Source organism: Emys orbicularis, chromosome 15, assembly GCF_028017835.1.
Source record: "Emys orbicularis isolate rEmyOrb1 chromosome 15, rEmyOrb1.hap1, whole genome shotgun sequence".
Lineage (NCBI taxonomy): Eukaryota > Metazoa > Chordata > Testudines > Emydidae > Emys > Emys orbicularis.
In genome coordinates this window covers 14,186,551-14,196,550 of record NC_088697.1, presented here as the reverse complement: position 1 = coordinate 14,196,550, position 10,000 = coordinate 14,186,551, and the positions used below count along the sequence as shown (strand labels likewise).

Genomic DNA, 10,000 nt, shown 5'->3' with positions numbered 1-10,000 from the left:
GAATGGATCGGGCCTGCCGGGACCCGGCCGCCAGGCAAGCCGCCCCGGGCTCACCCTCCCTGGCCGCAGCGAGGGACTGCCCCCCCCCCCACCCCCGGCTGACAGGATCGGGCCCGCTGGAAGTCCGGGAAAATATTTTTCCCGACGCCGGAGGGAGGGGGGGGGGGAGGGGAAGGGGCTCTGACGGGCCAGCCCGGGCCCCGGAGCTTGAAAAGGAAAAAAAAGGATCGGGCCCGCGAGAGACGGGGGCCCTGCCGCACGGGGCAGTCCGACCGGGGCTCGCCGTGCGGCAGGCCCGGGCGCCGGCAGGGGAAAGCGGGCGAGGAGGCGCGGAGCCGGGTGCCTACGGCCATACCGGACCGAACGCCCCCGATCCCGTCCGATCTCGGAAGGTAAACCGTCCCGGGCCTGGCTAGTACTTGGATGGGTGACCGCCTGGGAATCCCAGGTGCCGTAGGCAGCTTTTCCCGGTCCGAGCCAGCTCTCTCTCCTTTTTCTGGGGAGGAAGGAGAAGGGGGGGGGGGGGCGGGCCAGAAAGCCCCTCGTCGCTCCTGCCGAGTCGGAGGTCGCGGCCGCAGGTCACGGGTCGGGGCGCCTGGGGTCCGGCTCCCCCCAACACCCACCCGGCTTCCTCCGCGGAGGACCCCCGGCCACCGAAGCCGCTGGGGGAGACCCCGGGCATGGGGCGGACTGGCCCGGCCCCTCCCGGCCCCCCTGCGCCCGGCCGCCGGCCCGCGGGACCGCCCCGAATCCCCCCGCGGCCACCCAGGCGAGGCCTGGCCTGGAGGGCCCCACGGCGGGTGTCAGGCTCCCCGCCGCTTGCCCCACCGGGGACCCACGGCCACCGAAGCCGCTGGGGGGAGACCCCGGGCATGGGGCGGACTGGCGCGGCCCCTCCCGGCCCCCCTGCGCCCGGCCGCCGGCCCGCGGGACCGCCCCGAATCCCCCCGCGGCCACCCAGGCGAGGCCTGGCCTGGAGGGCCCCACGGCGGGTGTCAGGCTCCCCGCCGCTTGCCCCACCGGGGACCCACGGCCACCGAAGCCGCTGGGGGAGACCCCGGGCATGGGGCGGACTGGCCCGGCCCCTCCCGGCCCCCCTGCGCCCGGCCGCCGGCCCGCGGGACCGCCCCGAATCCCCCCCCGGCCACCCAGGCGAGGCCTGGCCTGGAGGGCCCCACGGCGGGTGTCAGGCTCCCCGCCGCTTGCCCCACCGGGGACCCACGGCCACCGAAGCCGCTGGGGGAGACCCCGGGCATGCGGCGGACTGGCCCGGACCCTCCCGGCCCCGCTGCGCCCGGCCGCCGGCCCGCGGGCCCGACCCGAATCCCCCCGCGGCCACCCAGGCGAGGCCTGGCCTGGAGGGCCCCACGGCGGGTCTGCAGCTCCCCCCGGGCTTCCTCCCCCGAGGACCCACGCCCCCCCTGAGCCGCAGGGGGAGACCCCGGGCCCGGGGCGGACTCGCTCGGGCCCCCCCCCCTGCGCCCGGCCGCCGGCCCGCGGGACCGCCCCCGAATCCCCCCGCGGCCAGGCAGGAGAGGCCTGGCCTGGATGCCACGGAGGACCCGCGGCCCCCAAAGCCGCAGGAGGCGCCCCCGGCCCCGGGGCCGGTAAGCCCCGTGTCGCTCCCCCCCCCCTCACCCCCCCACCCCCCCCGCGCCTCGCTGCCGGGCACCGGGCACCGCCCCAGAGTCAGCCGCAGCCGGCCGGCCTGAGAGCTGCCCTCCTGTGTGAGACTACGTTGATACTAACCGGCCATCAGGCAGGTCAACCCCATTGCTAGACCTGGGTGGACCTGGTGGCCGAGCGGGGACTTAGGAAATTTTCCAGCCTTTTCCCGGGGCGTGACCTGTTGTCCCGGTGGGGACTTTGAAAATTTTACAGCCGCTTCCCGGGGCTTGACCGGTTGTCCTGAAGGCCCCCCACCCCCACCCCCACCCCCGGGCTCCTGCTCCCCTCTCCCCAGCCTCGGTGCTCCGCTCCCAGCCTCGGAGGCTGCCTCTCTGCGGCGGCTGCATCGCGTCCGAGGACGCTCACCCTCCGGAGGCTGGCTGTAAAGCCTGACACCCACCACCGCCGCCGCCCCGACTCTCCGAGGGGCGACTCTGAGGCCTCCCCCCACCCCCGGACCACCCTGGAGACGACTGCTAAGCCCCCACCCCCGGCCAGTCTAGGGGAAGACTGCTAAGCCTCTCCCCCCCCTGCCCCACCCACCCACACTGTCTGGGGGATGACTATTAAGCCTCCCCCCCGCCCAGCCTGGGGGAAGACTGTTAAGCCTCCCCCCCACCCACCCTGTCTGGGGGACGACTATTAAGCTTCCCCCCCGCCGGAGCGCCCGGGGGACGACTATTAAGCCTTCCCCCGGACTGCCCGGCGGACGACTGCGAAGCCTCCCGCTCAGCCTGGGGGAAGACTGTTAAGCCTCCCCCCCACCCACCCTGTCTGGGGGACGACTATTAAGCTTTCCCCTCCGGAGCGCCCGGGGGACGACTATTAAGCCTCCCCCGGACTGCCCGGGGGATGACTGCGAAGCCTCCCGCTTTGCCTGGGGGAAGACTGTTAAGCCTCCCCCCCCACCCACCCACCCACACTGTCTGGGGGACGACTGTTAAGCTTTCCCCCCCGGAGCGCCCGGGGGACGACTATTAAGCCTCCCCCGGACTGCCCGGGGGACGACTGCGAAGCCTCCCGCTCAGCCTGGGGGAAGACTGTTAAGCCTCCCCCCCCCCCACCCACCCACACTGTCCGGGGGACGACTATTAAGCTTTCCCCCCCGGAGCGCCCGGGGGACGACTATTAAGCCTCCCCCGGACTGCCCGGGGGACGACTGCGAAGCCTCCCGCTCAGCCTGGGGGAAGACTGTTAAGCCTCCCCCCCACCCACCCTGTCTGGGGGACGACTATTAAGCTTTCCCCTCCGGAGCGCCCGGGGGACGACTATTAAGCCTCCCCCGGACTGCCCGGGGGATGACTGCGAAGCCTCCCGCTTTGCCTGGGGGAAGACTGTTAAGCCTCCCCCCCCACCCACCCACCCACACTGTCTGGGGGACGACTGTTAAGCTTTCCCCCCCGGAGCGCCCGGGGGACGACTATTAAGCCTCCCCCGGACTGCCCGGGGGACGACTGCGAAGCCTCCCGCTCAGCCTGGGGGAAGACTGTTAAGCCTCCCCCCCCCCCACCCACCCACACTGTCCGGGGGACGACTATTAAGCTTTCCCCCCCGGAGCGCCCGGGGGACGACTATTAAGCCTTCCCCCGGACTGCCCGGGGGACGACTGCGAAGCCTCCCGCTCAGCCTGGGGGAAGACTGTTAAGCCTCCCCCCCACCCACCCTGTCTGGGGGACGACTATTAAGCTTTCCCCTCCGGAGCGCCCGGGGGACGACTATTAAGCCTCCCCCGGACTGCCCGGGGGATGACTGCGAAGCCTCCCGCTTTGCCTGGGGGAAGACTGTTAAGCCTCCCCCCCCACCCACCCACCCACACTGTCTGGGGGACGACTGTTAAGCTTTCCCCCCCGGAGCGCCCGGGGGACGACTATTAAGCCTCCCCCGGACTGCCCGGGGGACGACTGCGAAGCCTCCCGCTCAGCCTGGGGGAAGAGTGTTAAGCCTCCCCCCCCCCCCACCCACCCACACTGTCCGGGGGACGACTATTAAGCTTTCCCCCCCGGAGCGCCCGGGGGACGACTATTAAGCCTTCCCCCGGACTGCCCGGGGGACGACTGCGAAGCCTCCCGCTCAGCCTGGGGGAAGACTGTTAAGCCTCCCCCCCACCCACCCTGTCTGGGGGACGACTATTAAGCTTTCCCCTCCGGAGCGCCCGGGGGACGACTATTAAGCCTTCCCCCGGACTGCCCGGGGGACGACTATTAAGCCTCCCCCGGACCTGCTCCATCTCGACTATTAAGCCCCCCTCTGTGGTCCTCAGGACCACTGCCGCGCGGCCCGCGGAGTGGGGTGACACCCGGGCCGCACAGCAAACCGGCCACCAGGTCAACCCATTGAATCCAATGGGTTGACCTGGTGGCCGGAAATCAAACCGGCCACCAGGTCAACCCATTAGATTCAGTGGGTTGACCTGGTGGCCGAGCGGGGACTTAGAAAATTTTACAGCCGCTTCCCCGGGGGTTGACCTGTTGTCCCGGTGGGGACTTTGAAATTTTTACAGCCGCTTCCCCGGGGGTTGACCGGTTGTCCTGAAGGCCCCCCACCCCACCCCCTCCCGGGCTCCTGCTCCCCTCTCCCCAGTCTCGGTGCTCCGCTCCCAGCCTCGGAGGCTGCCTCTCTGCGGCGGCTGCATCGCGTCCGAGGACGCTCACCCTCCGGAGGCTGGCTGTAAAGCCTGACACCCACCGCCGCCGCCGCCCCGACTCTCCGAGGGGCGACTCTGAGGCCTCCCCCCACCCCCGGACCACCCTGGAGACGACTGCTAAGCCCCCACCCCCGGCCAGTCTAGGGGAAGACTGCTAAGCCTCTCCCCCCCCTGCCCCACCCACCCACACTGTCTGGGGGATGACTATTAAGCCTCCCCCCCGCCCAGCCTGGGGGAAGACTGTTAAGCCTCCCCCCCACCCACCCACCCACACTGTCTGGGGGACGACTATTAAGCTTTCCCCCCCGGAGCGCCCGGGGCACGACTATTAAGCCTCCCCCGGACTGCCCGGGGGACGACTGCGAAGCCTCCCGCTCAGCCTGGGGGAAGACTGTTAAGCCTCCCCCCCACCCACCCACCCACACTGTCTGGGGGACGACTATTAAGCTTTCCCCCCCGGAGCGCCCGGGGGACGACTATTAAGCCTTCCCCCGGACTGCCCGGGGGACGACTGCGAAGCCTCCCGCTCATCCTGGGGGAAGACTGTTAAGCCTCCCCCCCACCCACCCACCTACACTGTCTGGGGGACGACTATTAAGCTTTCCCCCCCGGAGCGCCCGGGGCACGACTATTAAGCCTTCCCCCGGACTGCCCGGGGGACGACTGCGAAGCCTCCCGCTCAGCCTGGGGGAAGACTGTTAAGCCTCCCCCCCACCCACCCTGTCTGGGGGACGACTATTAAGCTTTCCCCTCCGGAGCGCCCGGGGGACGACTATTAAGCCTCCCCCGGACTGCCCGGGGGATGACTGCGAAGCCTCCCGCTTTGCCTGGGGGAAGACTGTTAAGCCTCCCCCCCCACCCACCCACCCACACTGTCTGGGGGACGACTGTTAAGCTTTCCCCCCCGGAGCGCCCGGGGGACGACTATTAAGCCTCCCCCGGACTGCCCGGGGGACGACTGCGAAGCCTCCCGCTCAGCCTGGGGGAAGACTGTTAAGCCTCCCCCCCACCCACCCACCCACACTGTCTGGGGGACGACTATTAAGCTTTCCCCCCCGGAGCGCCCGGGGGACGACTATTAAGCCTTCCCCCGGACTGCCCGGGGGACGACTGCGAAGCCTCCCGCTCAGCCTGGGGGAAGACTGTTAAGCCTCCCCCCCACCCACCCTGTCTGGGGGACGACTATTAAGCTTTCCCCTCCGGAGCGCCCGGGGGACGACTATTAAGCCTCCCCCGGACTGCCCGGGGGATGACTGCGAAGCCTCCCGCTTTGCCTGGGGGAAGACTGTTAAGCCTCCCCCCCCACCCACCCACCCACACTGTCTGGGGGACGACTGTTAAGCTTTCCCCCCCGGAGCGCCCGGGGGACGACTATTAAGCCTCCCCCGGACTGCCCGGGGGACGACTGCGAAGCCTCCCGCTCAGCCTGGGGGAAGACTGTTAAGCCTCCCCCCCCCCCACCCACCCACACTGTCCGGGGGACGACTATTAAGCTTTCCCCCCCGGAGCGCCCGGGGGACGACTATTAAGCCTTCCCCCGGACTGCCCGGGGGACGACTGCGAAGCCTCCCGCTCAGCCTGGGGGAAGACTGTTAAGCCTCCCCCCCACCCACCCTGTCTGGGGGACGACTATTAAGCTTTCCCCTCCGGAGCGCCCGGGGGACGACTATTAAGCCTCCCCCGGACTGCCCGGGGGATGACTGCGAAGCCTCCCGCTTTGCCTGGGGGAAGACTGTTAAGCCTCCCCCCCCACCCACCCACCCACACTGTCTGGGGGACGACTGTTAAGCTTTCCCCCCCGGAGCGCCCGGGGGACGACTATTAAGCCTCCCCCGGACTGCCCGGGGGACGACTGCGAAGCCTCCCGCTCAGCCTGGGGGAAGAGTGTTAAGCCTCCCCCCCCCCCCACCCACCCACACTGTCCGGGGGACGACTATTAAGCTTTCCCCCCCGGAGCGCCCGGGGGACGACTATTAAGCCTTCCCCCGGACTGCCCGGGGGACGACTGCGAAGCCTCCCGCTCAGCCTGGGGGAAGACTGTTAAGCCTCCCCCCCACCCACCCTGTCTGGGGGACGACTATTAAGCTTTCCCCTCCGGAGCGCCCGGGGGACGACTATTAAGCCTTCCCCCGGACTGCCCGGGGGACGACTATTAAGCCTCCCCCGGACCTGCTCCATCTCGACTATTAAGCCCCCCTCTGTGGTCCTCAGGACCACTGCCGCGCGGCCCGCGGAGTGGGGTGACACCCGGGCCGCACAGCAAACCGGCCACCAGGTCAACCCATTGAATCCAATGGGTTGACCTGGTGGCCGGAAATCAAACCGGCCACCAGGTCAACCCATTAGATTCAGTGGGTTGACCTGGTGGCCGAGCGGGGACTTAGAAAATTTTACAGCCGCTTCCCCGGGGGTTGACCTGTTGTCCCGGTGGGGACTTTGAAATTTTTACAGCCGCTTCCCCGGGGGTTGACCGGTTGTCCTGAAGGCCCCCCACCCCACCCCCTCCCGGGCTCCTGCTCCCCTCTCCCCAGTCTCGGTGCTCCGCTCCCAGCCTCGGAGGCTGCCTCTCTGCGGCGGCTGCATCGCGTCCGAGGACGCTCACCCTCCGGAGGCTGGCTGTAAAGCCTGACACCCACCGCCGCCGCCGCCCCGACTCTCCGAGGGGCGACTCTGAGGCCTCCCCCCACCCCCGGACCACCCTGGAGACGACTGCTAAGCCCCCACCCCCGGCCAGTCTAGGGGAAGACTGCTAAGCCTCTCCCCCCCCTGCCCCACCCACCCACACTGTCTGGGGGATGACTATTAAGCCTCCCCCCCGCCCAGCCTGGGGGAAGACTGTTAAGCCTCCCCCCCACCCACCCACCCACACTGTCTGGGGGACGACTATTAAGCTTTCCCCCCCGGAGCGCCCGGGGCACGACTATTAAGCCTCCCCCGGACTGCCCGGGGGACGACTGCGAAGCCTCCCGCTCAGCCTGGGGGAAGACTGTTAAGCCTCCCCCCCACCCACCCTGTCTGGGGGACGACTATTAAGCTTTCCCCTCCGGAGCGCCCGGGGGACGACTATTAAGCCTCCCCCGACTGCCCGGGGGATGACTGCGAAGCCTCCCGCTTTGCCTGGGGGAAGACTGTTAAGCCTCCCCCCCCACCCACCCACCCACACTGTCTGGGGGACGACTGTTAAGCTTTCCCCCCCGGAGCGCCCGGGGGACGACTATTAAGCCTCCCCCGGACTGCCCGGGGGACGACTGCGAAGCCTCCCGCTCAGCCTGGGGGAAGACTGTTAAGCCTCCCCCCCACCCACCCACCCACACTGTCTGGGGGACGACTATTAAGCTTTCCCCCCCGGAGCGCCCGGGGGACGACTATTAAGCCTTCCCCCGGACTGCCCGGGGGACGACTGCGAAGCCTCCCGCTCAGCCTGGGGGAAGACTGTTAAGCCTCCCCCCCACCCACCCTGTCTGGGGGACGACTATTAAGCTTTCCCCTCCGGAGCGCCCGGGGGACGACTATTAAGCCTCCCCCGGACTGCCCGGGGGATGACTGCGAAGCCTCCCGCTTTGCCTGGGGGAAGACTGTTAAGCCTCCCCCCCCACCCACCCACCCACACTGTCTGGGGGACGACTGTTAAGCTTTCCCCCCCGGAGCGCCCGGGGGACGACTATTAAGCCTCCCCCGGACTGCCCGGGGGACGACTGCGAAGCCTCCCGCTCAGCCTGGGGGAAGACTGTTAAGCCTCCCCCCCCCCCACCCACCCACACTGTCCGGGGGACGACTATTAAGCTTTCCCCCCCGGAGCGCCCGGGGGACGACTATTAAGCCTTCCCCCGGACTGCCCGGGGGACGACTGCGAAGCCTCCCGCTCAGCCTGGGGGAAGACTGTTAAGCCTCCCCCCCACCCACCCTGTCTGGGGGACGACTATTAAGCTTTCCCCTCCGGAGCGCCCGGGGGACGACTATTAAGCCTTCCCCCGGACTGCCCGGGGGACGACTATTAAGCCTCCCCCGGACCTGCTCCATCTCGACTATTAAGCCCCCCTCTGTGGTCCTCAGGACCACTGCCGCGCGGCCCGCGGAGTGGGGTGACACCCGGGCCGCACAGCAAACCGGCCACCAGGTCAACCCATTGAATCCAATGGGTTGACCTGGTGGCCGGAAATCAAACCGGCCACCAGGTCAACCCATTAGATTCAGTGGGTTGACCTGGTGGCCGAGCGGGGACTTAGAAAATTTTACAGCCGCTTCCCCGGGGGTTGACCTGTTGTCCCGGTGGGGACTTTGAAATTTTTACAGCCGCTTCCCCGGGGGTTGACCGGTTGTCCTGAAGGCCCCCCACCCCACCCCCTCCCGGGCTCCTGCTCCCCTCTCCCCAGTCTCGGTGCTCCGCTCCCAGCCTCGGAGGCTGCCTCTCTGCGGCGGCTGCATCGCGTCCGAGGACGCTCACCCTCCGGAGGCTGGCTGTAAAGCCTGACACCCACCGCCGCCGCCGCCCCGACTCTCCGAGGGGCGACTCTGAGGCCTCCCCCCACCCCCGGACCACCCTGGAGACGACTGCTAAGCCCCCACCCCCGGCCAGTCTAGGGGAAGACTGCTAAGCCTCTCCCCCCCCTGCCCCACCCACCCACACTGTCTGGGGGATGACTATTAAGCCTCCCCCCCGCCCAGCCTGGGGGAAGACTGTTAAGCCTCCCCCCCACCCACCCTGTCTGGGGGACGACTATTAAGCTTCCCCCCCGCCGGAGCGCCCGGGGGACGACTATTAAGCCTTCCCCCGGACTGCCCGGCGGACGACTGCGAAGCCTCCCGCTCAGCCTGGGGGAAGACTGTTAAGCCTCCCCCCCACCCACCCTGTCTGGGGGACGACTATTAAGCTTTCCCCTCCGGAGCGCCCGGGGGACGACTATTAAGCCTCCCCCGGACTGCCCGGGGGATGACTGCGAAGCCTCCCGCTTTGCCTGGGGGAAGACTGTTAAGCCTCCCCCCCCACCCACCCACCCACACTGTCTGGGGGACGACTGTTAAGCTTTCCCCCCCGGAGCGCCCGGGGGACGACTATTAAGCCTCCCCCGGACTGCCCGGGGGACGACTGCGAAGCCTCCCGCTCAGCCTGGGGGAAGACTGTTAAGCCTCCCCCCCCCCCACCCACCCACACTGTCCGGGGGACGACTATTAAGCTTTCCCCCCCGGAGCGCCCGGGGGACGACTATTAAGCCTTCCCCCGGACTGCCCGGGGGACGACTGCGAAGCCTCCCGCTCAGCCTGGGGGAAGACTGTTAAGCCTCCCCCCCACCCACCCTGTCTGGGGGACGACTATTAAGCTTTCCCCTCCGGAGCGCCCGGGGGACGACTATTAAGCCTTCCCCCGGACTGCCCGGGGGACGACTATTAAGCCTCCCCCGGACCTGCTCCATCTCGACTATTAAGCCCCCCTCTGTGGTCCTCAGGACCACTGCCGCGCGGCCCGCGGAGTGGGGTGACACCCGGGCCGCACAGCAAACCGGCCACCAGGTCAACCCATTGAATCCAATGGGTTGACCTGGTGGCCGGAAATCAAACCGGCCACCAGGTCAACCCATTAGATTCAGTGGGTTGACCTGGTGGCCGAGCGGGGACTTAGAAAATTTTACAGCCGCTTCCCCGGGGGTTGACCTGTTGTCCCGGTGGGGACTTTGAAATTTTTACAGCCGC

At 68.9% G+C, this 10,000-nt stretch overlaps 1 non-coding gene across 1 annotated transcript; it reads left to right on the top strand.

Moving 5' to 3' along the window:
- The first annotated feature begins 341 nt into the window (after positions 1-341).
- On the top strand, positions 342-460 carry LOC135889855 (5S ribosomal RNA). The gene has a single exon (XR_010562172.1). It is a non-coding gene; the product is annotated as a 5S ribosomal RNA (ribosomal RNA).
- Positions 461-10,000: the final 9,540 nt, after the last annotated feature.